Source organism: Phodopus roborovskii, unplaced genomic scaffold, assembly GCF_943737965.1.
Source record: "Phodopus roborovskii unplaced genomic scaffold, PHOROB, whole genome shotgun sequence".
In the NCBI taxonomy this organism is placed as follows: Eukaryota; Metazoa; Chordata; class Mammalia; order Rodentia; family Cricetidae; genus Phodopus; species Phodopus roborovskii.
This window is the reverse complement of record NW_026125577.1, coordinates 1,059,391-1,069,207: the sequence shown is the minus strand read 5'-3', so window position 1 is coordinate 1,069,207 and position 9,817 is coordinate 1,059,391. Positions and strand designations below refer to the sequence as shown.

Here is a 9,817-nt window from a genome sequence, read left to right as displayed (position 1 = left end):
CATCGATGGAAAAATATTCAATAAATTACTGGCAAACCAAATTCAAGAATACATCAGAGAAATCATCCACCATGACCAAGTAGGCTTCATCCCTGGAATGCAGGGATGGTTTAACATAGGAAAATCTATCAACGTGATCCACCATATAAACAAACAGAAAAAGAAAAACCATATGATTATCTCCCTAGATGCTGAAACAGCCTTCGACAAAATTCAACACCCTTTCATGATAAAGGTCTTGGAGAGTTCAGGGATAACAGGAACTTACCTAAACATAATAAGAGTAATATACAGCAAAACAACTGCCAACACCAAACTGAATGGAGAGGAACTTAAGCCAATTCCTCTAAAATCAGGAACAAGACAAGGCTGTCCTCTCTCTCCATATCTCTTCAACATTGTACTTATAGTTCTACCTAAGGCTATAAGACAACAAAAGGAGATCAAGGGGATCCAATTGAAAAGGACGAAGTCAAACTATCTCTATTTGCAGATGATATGATAGTTTACATAAACGACCCAATAAACTCTACCAGGAACTCCTACAGCTGATAAACACCTTCAGCAATCTAACAGGACACATGATAAACTCAAAAACATCAGTAGCCCTACTTTTTTTCAGACGACAAAGAGACATAGAAAGAAATCAGAGAAACTTCACCCTTTGCAATAGCCACAAGCAACATAAAGTACCTTGGTGTAACGCTTACCAAACAAGTAAACGATCTATGTAATAAGAACTTTGTGGCTCTAAAGAAAGAAATTAAATAAGATACCAGAAAATGGAAAGATCTCCCGTGCTCTTGGATAGGTAGGATAAACATAGTAAAAATGGCAATCTTGCCAAAAGCAATCTACAGATTCAATGCAATCCCCATTAAAATCCAACCACATTTCTTCACTGACCTTGAAAGGATAAGAGTCAACTTTATATGGAAAAACAAAAGACCCAGGATAGCCAAAACAACCCTATACAATAAAAGAACTTCAGGAGGCATCACCATTCCTAACTTTAAGCTCTACTACAGAGCTGTAGTTCTGAAAACAACCTGGTATTGGCACAAAAATAGACAGGTAGACCAATGGAATAGAATTGAAAATCCTGATATTAACCCACACACCTATGAACATCTGATTTTCGACAAAACAGCTAAAGCTATACAATGGGGCAAAGACAGCATCTTCAACAAATGGTGCTGGCAAAATTGGATAAAGGTATGTTGAAGACTGCAGAGAGACCCATGTCTATGGTCATTCACAAAACTCAAGTCCAAATGGATCAAAGACCCCAACATCAATCCAGCAACAGTGAACCTCTTAGAAGAGAAAGTAGAAGGTAACCTTGAACAAATTGGTATAGGAGACTGCTTCCTGAACATAACTCCAGGGGCACAGACACTGAGAGTATCAATTACTAAATGGGACCTCTTCAAACTCAGAAGCTTCTGTAAGGCAAAGGACACAGTCGACAAGACCAAACGGCAGCCCACAGACTGGGAAAAGTTTTTCACCAACTTTCACCAACTATCCGACAAAGGGCTGATCCCCAAAATATACAAAGAACTCAAGAAACTAGTCAACAAAACACGAAATAACCCTATTAAAAAATGGGGTACAGAACTGAAGAAAGAATTCTCAACAGAGTAAATCAATAAGGCTGAAAGACACTTAAGAAAGTGCTCCACATCTTTAGCTATCAGGGAAACGCAAATCGAAAGAACTTTGAGATACCATCTTACTCCTGCCAGAGAGGCTAAAATTAGAGACACCAATGACGACTCATGCTGGAGAGCATGTGGAGAAAGGGGAACATTCCTCCACTGCTTGTGGGAGTGCAAACTCGTACAGCCATTTTTGAGATCAGTATGGCAGTTCCTCAGGAGAATGGGAATTAGTTTACCACAGGACCCATCAATCCCCCTCTTAGGTATATACCCAAATGATCCACATCCATGCAATAAAGACATCTGTTCAACCATGTTCATAGCAGCACTATTTGTAATAGCAAGAACCTGGAAACAACTTAGATGCCCCTCAATTGAAGAATGGATAATGAAGATATGGCACATCTACACAATGGAATACTCCTCTGCAGAAAAAAATAATGGTATCTTGAAATTCGCAGGCAATTGGATGGCAATTAACGAAACCATCCTGAATGAGGTAACCCAGTCACAAAAAGAGGAATATAGTATGCACTAACTCAAATAGGGATTTTAGTCCTAGAGCAAAGGATCACCAGCCTATAATTCACACCACCAGAAGAACTAGGATACAAGGTGTATTCTAAGAGATTCATATAAAGTCCCTCACAGAACCGGGAAGGGACATGTCCCCCAGAGCACAGGGGAAGTGGGGGGGAGCAGTGATTGGAGAGAGAAGTAGGAGAAAACAAGGGTGAGGAAAGGAAAATACGTGCAGCTAGGAAGATTGAGTCCGGTTAGAAATAGAAGACAGGAGAGACAGAGAGAGAGAGAGAGAGAGAGAGAGAGAGAGAGAGAGAGAGAATATAAAACATGGAGCTAATATGGATTTGAAGATAAAACTGAACACAAAGAAAGGTCTAGAGAACTACAAGACTGCCGCCAACTATCAATTTGAGCATCCGTGGAAAGGCTACCATAAATGCCCTTCCCGGACAGTGAGATCAACAACTAACTTATCCATGGAGCCCTCATCTAATGCCTGTTGGAAACAGGAGCAAACACCCATACATAAACACTGAGTTGAACTAGAACCCAGATGCAGATGGAGAGGACAAGACCAGGCTGCAAAAACTCATAGAGACAGCTTACCTGATCAAGAACGAGCTAACGCCCCCCCCCAGACTGATAGCTGGGAAGCCAGCAGGGGACTGACTTAGGCCCCCCTGAATGTGGGTCTCAGCCAGAAGGACTGAGAAGTCTAAGGGACCTTTGACAGTCGAGCCAGGATGTATCCCTGGTGCACAAAAGGACCTTGCGAACACATCCCCCGTGGAGGGATAACTGCCTTAACCTAGAGTCAGGAGAGAAGCCCTAGTCCCTACTTCAATGACCTGTCAGATCTACATGACCCCAACTGGATTACATTCTCCTACATATGGAATTTGTGTAGGGGGATGGGAGGGGAGGGTGGTTAGGGTGCATGTGAGAGGGCAGAGAGGGTAAAAGGGAGGGAGGGAGGGAGGGAATGAGTGAGTGAGTGAGGGAGGGAGGGAGAGGGAACTGGGATTGACATGTAAAATAATAAATTAAATTAAGAAAAAGAAAATATTAACTGCAGTGAAGTGGGAGGCACAAATAGATATAGCCTTTTGATGCCCTGATCCTCAGTTCGTCTTTAAGATCATTATGAAAATCATAATATAGGACACTATTATTATTATTATTATGAGAGCAGAATATATATTGAAGCTAGCTAGACAAAGAACAACCAGCTACTTACCATGTCTATCAGAGCAAGAGAGAGCCATGACTGCTGGCATATCACAGAAAAAATGATGAACCACATTAGACTTACAGAAAGAGAGACTGAATGTATCCCCAGTGTAGTCTGAGACATTCAACAAACCAAGGACATAGCAGCCCATAATCAGATACACACACACACACACACACACACACACACACACACACATTTGTATTCATGCAGCTGGCATAGTGTAGGGACTTGCACACTGCTACATAGCGATCATAGGCCATTGAGGCCAACAAGAAATTTTCCACAGTAGCAAAGGCTGTGAAAAAGAACATCTGAGTAGCACAGTCATTGTAAGACATGATCTTTTCTCCAATTAGGAGTCCAGCCATGACTTTGGGGGTGACAGCTGAAGAGTAACCAAAGTCAACCAGGGACAAGTTACCAAGGAAGAAATACATGGGGGTATGGAGCCGAGAATCCAAGAGAATCAGTAAGATCATCCCCAGGTTCCCCATGAGGATGATGAAATATATGAGGAGGAAGGTGATGAAGAGGGGAAGCTGCAGTTCTGGGTCATTGGTCAGTCTCATGAGGATGAACTGTGTCACTTTTGTCCTGTTCTTCATCATTGTCATCTCACAGCCACTTGATGTTCTTTGGCAATGAGAAAGAAAGGAAATATGATAATAATGAACTGGAAATTAAGAAGTATGAACATGGGATATAGACATTCATTGTATTAACAAATTGTTTGGAAAGATTCTTTACTAAAGCCTGGGTTTTGAATGCTAATTTAATGTGTTTGCTACATGCATGTTCACGTTATTAAATCTAAAAGGTAATACAAATAATTTAGTAGTGGTATTCATCAGTACTCATCAGAGAGTAAAACACTTTGGAGCACCTTGTCCTAAGTGGAATGTCTCCATCAAACTTTTCCCCATAGGGATGAAGGAACTATGTAGAAGATGTGGGAAGATTATAAGAGCCTGAGCAGATGAATGACTCTAAGGAAACAGAGTCTTCCAGATACAACAAATCTTATATATATCAACCCACAGAGACTATGGTAGCATGCAAAAGTTCCAGCCAGAAGAGTCCCTAACATGAAGAGGAGAAAGTAGACACAGACTCTGACTTATAACCAAGAAGTTATCTGTAAATGACGCACACTGGAAAACATAACATTTTTCTCCAATGTAATCTCCCAGGATATATCAACCACACTCCAGAGCAGGTACCATGCACAGTAGTATCTTGTCTACACAAACTGAACTCCATAGATTTTTATGAAATTTTTGTTTATTTGGGGATTTTTCTTAAATTTTTTTCTATTGCTTTTCATTTGATTGGTTTGGTTTTTGTTTTGTGGGGTTTTATGAAGGAAAGATAGAGGTAGGTAGGTAGAGATATAGATACATATAGATAAAGATATAGATATAGATATTGATTAGATATAGATAGAGGACATAAAATTGGTTGAGTAGAGATTATCTACAGCTATGGGAGAGGAAAACATGATCAAAATATATTGAATGAAAAATTTAAATTAAAAAGAAAAATGTTTTGCTCATAATCTAATTAATTCTTAAAGAATTTAATAAATGAACAACAAATAAATATATCTTCCAGTTCAAAAAAAACAATAGACAGGCTTTAATGTTAAAGATGTATTGGCATGAAATGCAGGGGTGAATATTGTGGGGAGGATTAAGTAGAGAGGGTATTTAGTGAAACACATACATAAACACATGCATCTACACAAATAATTAAAGACCTACTATGCATCAAACACAAGACTAAATGTGTTCTTCACTACCTCGTTCACTTTCATGACAGCACTATAAAGGAGGACTTTAAAAAGTCACCATCTTACAAATGAGGGAAGTAATGTCACTTTTTGACTCAAGAACTTATCCCATGTCTGGGGCTTTATCAAGCATCACTAACATTAAAGATTTTGTCTTAATGGCTGTCTAAGTTTGTCAGGAATGCTCATTAGGGTCTTTCCATGCCATGGAAAGCCTTCTGACTTTGTCTTGCTGGTAATGGACACCACCGACATCCTTCTAATAGATCAGCAAAGAGCACTGACTGGTTTTCAAGAAGCTAACAGTACAATGGGAAGTAGAAGAGAGTTGGAGAAAGCAGAGACAGTAAAGTCAGTTATAAGGAAGTGGAGAAAGCCTGTTCATAGAATAGCAAGATGGAGTAAAACAGAGCAGCTGGGCACAATTTTGGATTCGGAGATCACTCCAAAATAGACAGCAAAGGATGGAGATGCATTCATAAGTATGTATGTGTATGAGTGGGGATTGTGAAGTGAAGTTACTTGGGTTCCTTATAGTAAATCATGAAACCTATGTATCTAAGTTTAGGAATCAAACAAATTTGTTAAATGATATAATAGTTTACAAAGTCTTTAGAAGAGCCAGGGAATCTGGTTTAGAAATGTTCCAGACAAAACTAGGCTGGCATTGCATCAACTGAAGCTGTTTACCACTAGCCTTAGGCACCTAGGTGTCTGAATATCCACTTCCTAGTGCTACTATAGAGAGTTACTACAAAGTTTTTAGTTTAAGCCAACACAGAGTCATTATTACAGAAGTCTATATGAGTATTCCAATCCAAGGCTGGGCTGTCGGTAGTGGGTAGACCTCTTGTCTCATAGGCATGAGGCCCTAGGGTCAATCTTCAATACTGTCAAATAGAAATAAATAAGATTTAAAAGGTTTTGTCAGGGTTACACTCCTGTTCATACAGCTCTGCCTTTTTAAACTCCTAGCAGTTGCTGTCGTTTTTGTTCATTCATCTTCAAAGCCAGTAATGTAGCACGTTCAACCCTACCACATTTCTCCTCTTTTTCTCTTTGTCCTCATCTCATATCTCCTTCTTCCCTTCTTCCTCTATTATAATATAATATAAAACATAAATATAATAGCATCTTCACTGACTGTCAGCCTCCAGCCCCTCTTCCCATTACATCAGTCCCACCCAGATAATCCAATAGACCCTCTCAACCTCCAAATCCTTAGCTTGGTCTCATCTGCCCAGTTTTTTGTCCTTGGACATGGGCATTGTTCTACTTCACGCAGTATGTCAACTAATCTCTCCAACTTCAAGGTCAGGATACTTCCTGTCCTTGAAATGCTGGATGTCATGGTACCCAGAGTGGCTGCAGCACAAGCATGTGTCTTCATTTCCATAGTTTCCAAATCCCAGCATCATATCAGGGAATCTCGATCACATACACAAATCCCAACTGCACGGGAGGCTGGAAAAGCAGCATTGGACTTCTTCCCCAGGGAAAAACAGGCCCCCATGCCTTGAATTATATTTTATTTTCTGGTTCCCAATTTCTTACTTTTTTGATAAGTAAGTAACAATTTTGAACATAGCTTGTTCTCATTCTGATCAGTGTCTGTTTTTGATCTCCAGCCTGCTGTCATGGCAAAGGACTTGCTGAGAATTTTGCATTCTGTAATGTATTCATCTAAACAATAGTTCTGTGGCGAATGACTCCATGACAATGTCAAGTGTTGGTTTGCTGGACATTAATAAAACTGTATAGGAACTATGCTATTTTTAATTTCCTTTCTCCTTTTTTGTCTATATGCAATTCTGTCTAAATTTGTACTGTAGCTGGAGAAGCCTTGATCCATTACCCAGGTTGTCACCCTTGCACAAAGATAGTAGCAGTGTGTGTCCTGGGGGAAAATCAAGGTCATGCTGACCTAGTTTTTTTCCAAATGGCTCAAAGAATAATATGTCAATATTTACCCATGAAATGCATCAGAAGGTCTATTTTTCAAAGTATAGGTTCACTGCAGGAAACACGTATATTTCTGAGCTTCAAAATCCAGATGACTTAACTTTGACTTACTATAACCTTTTGGTCTAATCAGTACTTGATATGATGCAGGTTTCTTGCATTAGTGATAGGCACTTAAACTTTCATATGTATTTTCAGTGGGAAAAACAACTTTTGTTCATGTACAGTGAATCATGTGTAAGACTGTACCTTAAAAGCTGCACTTTTGAAAATATCATGAACCAAAAACTGTGTGTGTGTATGTGTGTGTGTGTGTGTCTGTGTGTGTCTGTGTCTGTGTGTGTGTGTGCATGTGTCTCTGTGTGTGTCTGTGTCTGTATCTGTGTATGCTTGTATATATCCCTGAATACATACATATATGAGATAGTAGTAAGGCTAGTAAAGGACAATACAAAAAGCTTCAAAAACAGGAACAAAATTCTCAGTGTTTTGTTGACCTTTTCCAATCAACATTCACACCTAAAAAACAACTCTAAATCACACAGACATTTGCTTTCTTCCCTTCTTAGAGTACATCCCTCTGTTGTTTTCCTTTGGTTCTGAACTGCTAATTACGCTACATAAGGATGAAGAGGATCTTTATAAGTAGGTGTTGCAATCACATCAAACTGACAGGAAAACACATGGTGGCAGATAATCACAACACAGGCAACCCAGCCCTCAGGATCATTAGCCATATGCTAAGCAGTGGATCCCACAAATGACTGTAATTATTCATCTTTTAACACAGGCAAACAATTTCATTCTACCTCTTCATAGAAGTACTCTAGAATCTATGAATAGTCCATATTTCATAGACATGGAATTCAGCCTAATTCCTTCTCCAAAGTGTCTTATTTTTGATCCTTAATCTCCAATTCCTTTCCATCCCTTCCTCTTCTGTAGCCCACTAGCCCAGAGGCTGCCTTTCACTTTCAATTATTTTTCTCATTAGAAGACAAAAGCTTGCATACCCCTTCCCCATACCCACACAAGATACTACACAGTGCTACGTGTTCTTTCCTAAGATTCCATAATGGAGTCCCAGCTGCCAAGCTCTCCAAGCCTATAGAGGTCAGCTGGCTGGGCTCAGGTACCCCAGTGGCTAAGGACTAAGTATTAAAAGCTGGGATGAAGGTGAGTGGAAAAGGGACTCTGGAGTTTGTTTTCCATGATGCTATGTTGTGACAGTGGCAGTGTAGGTGGGGGGATTGCTTGATAAGAGCATGGAAAGTAAGTGGCAGCCCAAACTGGCCAGCAGGCCTTTGTCCTATCATAGAATTAACCTTGTGAACCCAATGCATGTTCCAGGACAATTAATGCCAGGACAAATGGTACTAAACTCTTAGCCCATGCTTTTCTACACAGAGCTCATCCAGGGCTGTAGGATTACAATGAAGCCAACCATTTCCACCAGCACCCCCACCCCCTCAAAGAACTCACTGTCAGAAACAGCCAAGAGGATGAATGTTTGGAGTAGAGCCTGGGGAGGAGTAGCAAGACAGCTTGGCGACTCCCTTGAAAGTACAATAATGCCATTTTCTCCCTCCCCACCACCCTGTTATGTTTTCATACCTTCTCTATTCTATCTCAACCCCATCCTCTATCAAGACCTTTAATTCCTGGAGGTTCCATTTCAAAGGTAGTCATTGGAATTGGAAACAAAAGAAGGCTCATGAACCCTAAGGAGAACAGAGACTTCTGATTTCTATACCCAGTTTTCTAGGTACAAAGTACCCCACCCTAACCCTTTACCCCTGACCCGGCTCTTCTTTAAATAAAAAAAAGCCTCCATTCCCAGGACTCTCCCCTTTCTCCTCAGAGAAACTGGTAATGGGTGATGGCATAGTGATCTCTCAGTCTCAGCGATCTCTTTTGCTCATGCATGATGTGGACCATAACCTGTGAGAACCATGTCTCCCCTTCCTGAAATCTCCTTTCTCGTGTGTTACCTTTCCTGGTACCATGGCTCCTGGCCCTGCTCTTCCTATGGTGTGCTGTACTGGCAAGTCACATCAACCAGACCTTAAAAGGTCAAGAGACAACAGCCAGAAGAGGAGCCAAGCATATCTATTTCCATCAAAGAAAAAGAGCAACTGCTGGTACTTTCAGCAGTGTGTGACAGTCATTCAACAGATGTTTATGGTTCCTCTGTGCAGCTGCTGTTCTTGACTCCAGGAGACAGGGAGAAAAGGCCAAAGCCCCTGACCTCATGTAGCCCTTATCGTAGGGAAGAGCTAAGCAGTGGACCAGTAAGAATAAGAATTGCCTCAAGAGTCTCACACTGGAGAAAGGAAAGGGCCCCATAATCAGTTGGAGAAGGACCTTTTCTCCTGGAAAGAAGTACTGTACAGTTGTGATGACTTCCCAGAGCACCTTTCATGGCAGACTGCAGCAGGGACAAAGAAGGGTCACTGAAGGACAGGGCCACAAACCTCTTTCTTGCTCTCTATTTCAGCCAAGCCTCACATTGGGACACTGGAGATGGGCTAGGGTGCCCATCTTTCTCCCATTTGAGGGTGGCCATATTGACTAAGACCCCTTTCTCTCTTTCTCACTGTTACTTGTCTGGGCCTCGCCTTTTGGGGACTAGAGGCCTGGCCT

At 40.8% G+C, this 9,817-nt stretch overlaps 1 pseudogene; it reads right to left on the bottom strand.

The window, feature by feature from the left end:
• Nucleotides 1-3,250: 3,250 nt before the first annotated feature.
• Nucleotides 3,251-4,037, bottom strand: LOC127217047 (olfactory receptor 5B2-like; annotated as a pseudogene).
• Nucleotides 4,038-9,817: the final 5,780 nt, after the last annotated feature.